The sequence below is a fragment of the Trachymyrmex cornetzi genome, unplaced genomic scaffold (assembly GCF_001594075.2).
Source record: "Trachymyrmex cornetzi isolate Tcor2-1 unplaced genomic scaffold, Tcor1.1 scaffold2153, whole genome shotgun sequence".
Lineage (NCBI taxonomy): Eukaryota > Metazoa > Arthropoda > Insecta > Hymenoptera > Formicidae > Trachymyrmex > Trachymyrmex cornetzi.
The window spans coordinates 24,209-27,049 of NW_017296796.1; the positions used below are offsets into that span (position 1 = coordinate 24,209).

The 2,841-nt window shown below is 31.1% G+C and overlaps 1 protein-coding gene across 1 annotated transcript in view; it reads right to left on the minus strand.

Annotated features, from left to right (window-relative positions):
- LOC108760064 (cytochrome P450 4c21) overlaps positions 1–2,841 on the minus strand; it is a 7,646-nt gene that overhangs the window by 3,770 nt on the left and 1,035 nt on the right. The window lies entirely within an intron of this gene.

The window sequence follows — 2,841 nt, forward strand, 5'->3', positions numbered from 1 at the left end:
CGGCTGACAAATATCTCGAATATGAGAAAAATCATATTCTCTATATTTATTACTCTTTCAACGCGCAAATGTGCAACTGATTTTATTTTAAAGACATATCAAGGATAAAGTTTATAAAACACTTTATATGACTATTTCAGTAATCAACCCGGGAAAAAATGTTATAGGGCAGACCGGGGAATAAAGTGCCATTTTCAACATTTTTTGTACTAAAACAAAGAATATCTAACTCACACAGATCATCCTGTTATTTATCAAAACTAGAGATCTTTGACTACAGAAGGCATGCAAAAAGTATGCGCATATACCCTTCATTAAAAAGATATAAATTTTGCAGAGGAAGTCATTCGGCACTTCTTACCCCATATGCGGGGCAAGAAGTTCTATAATGGATAAAAAGTGTCAATACTTCTATGTCAAGTTTAAACTATTCTAAGAAATCAAAATAGGTATTTACTAGAGAGTTTTTTTATTATAAAGTACCTACATTAAGTGGGTTTTGGTTAAGTAATAACGTTAAGTAATAATAAAAATGGAATAAAAGATAATAAAATTAAAATATCAATCTTATAACATAAATAGTAAAATATAGGATTATTTTTAGTAACAATACAATTAAAAGTCTCTCGAAAATTATTCAGAATGTGGCCTTCACCTCTGATTTCGGTGAAATTAGGCTCATTCGACGCGTTTTTGCGTCGCACACTTCATCGCTTTGACAGATTTCCTTTCCTAAATAGATCAACTTTATTGCTTAATATCTCAGTTCGTAGGGCCGACCCAACGTTATTTTCTTACAGATTCTTTTGTTTTGTACAAAAACGTGTCCGAGGTAAAGATCGCATTCTGAATAATTATCAATCTTTCTGTGTAAAAAACATCACTAATGCTGATTCTACAATGAGTCGATAGTCGGAAGACTTAGTCTTAATCGGTGAAGTTAACCAATCAGCATTAGTCGTACAAATTGACTATTGGTCAATTTTATTGATAAGATTTTTAGGATTACCAACTCATTGTAGAAGGCAAATCAGCATTAAAGATAACAAGAACACCCCCTTGACACTTTTTACCCCAACAATACAAGTAAACTTTGCGGCAATGTTATTGAAAAAGTATAATAAAAATTACCGTTTTAATAACCGTACTATTAAAACGATAGAATAAGATTAAGAAACAATATCTTTATTTTAGACCGTATATGTGAGAAACATAATCAATACTAGAAATTTATTATAAAATGCCTATTACGGTCGAAGCTGGATCTTCGTTGCTTAAATAATTCAATCTTGAATTAATAATATATACTATAATATATAGGGTAAAAGCAGGGATTATGGAATAGCTTTTTTAAAATTAACATTACTCCGATATAAATGCATATGAAGACTTCAAATTTACACAGAACTCTTGAAGAATATGTTAGCTACAACATCCAATAAATGAAAGTCACCAAAATTTAAATCCAACGTCAATATTAACAAAAAAGTCAAAAGTGAGAAAATGGGGGGGTCTAAAAAATGGGATGTAATATGGAATACCGATGTAATTTTGACCATAGTAATAAATAACACAATAAATGAAGTCCAAATTTGTTTATTTATATAAATCGATCAAGAAAAATAGAAAACTGTTCAATTTTTATTATATAATACTACAGAAAATATAATAGCATCATTACGAACGTTATTACGCATGAATAAATAAAAAATCGCAAATAAGCTGATAAATCGCAAAAAAAAACTGATATAGAATACATGCTGTAATCTAACCTAACCTAATCTGATCACGAATAAGTTGCTAACATGCATGAAATCTATTCCATATTCTCAACCCTCGATGTATTCCACATTACCTGCATGTCGTCATATGACAAATTGTCTTTCCGTAGCAATAAACAAGTTTGAAATACCAATTAATCTGCATAATATTGTTCATGCAACATTATTAAAAGCGTCTGTGCAATATAAGCATTAAAAAAACTTACCTTCAGTTTGTGAGAACACTTTTTAGAAAAAGCTGCCGAATCTTCTGACGTGATGAAAATGAATAAATGTTAATTGTAGCAAAACAGTTGGTCGGTCTGAGTTCATTACTTGTTATGACATGTTTGGTAACAGTTGCAATAACTTTCAGCGATTGCCGCCACATTGCAATGCTTTGTTTAAAAAATAAGCCACTATTCCATATTAGTAGCCTATGCCATAATCCCTGATTTTACCCTATGTACTTGCATATATACCATATTGTAGTCTTTTTCGAACTGCGCGTTGAATTATTTTTCCGGACTAAATAAACGCAATTAAAATTACTCTAGCAATCGCGAATTAAACTGACAAGCAATTTAATAATTTGGTGCTACCATCAAGCATCATATATTATAAAGATGTTAATATGCTAAAATTGTTAATAAATTGATTGCGAAAAATATTACCTCGGGCAGGACTTGAACCCAGTTTGAAAAAGACTACAATATGGTAGCGCACGTAACGTATATTGTATAGTTTCCGCACGGTGAATATCAAAACGCAACCTTATTTAATCTATCTAGTTGCAAAAATGATCCCTTGAAACTAAAATAACTGTAATATATTTTACTTTTGGTTCTCAAACGCACGAGCACGTTCGTGTAAGCTTTCTGACAGTTACTATGCGGCAACGGTGTGAAATAAGATTTCCACTCTTAATTGACGAATGGTGTGGCGGAATTTTCTAATAAATGCGTTAATACCAAGGAACAAGAGGTGGATCTTTTTCCCTGGAGATCTTTACTCCCCGGTTTACCCTATATATGGACATATTTTATATATGTACAATTATATATAATTGTATATAAAATAT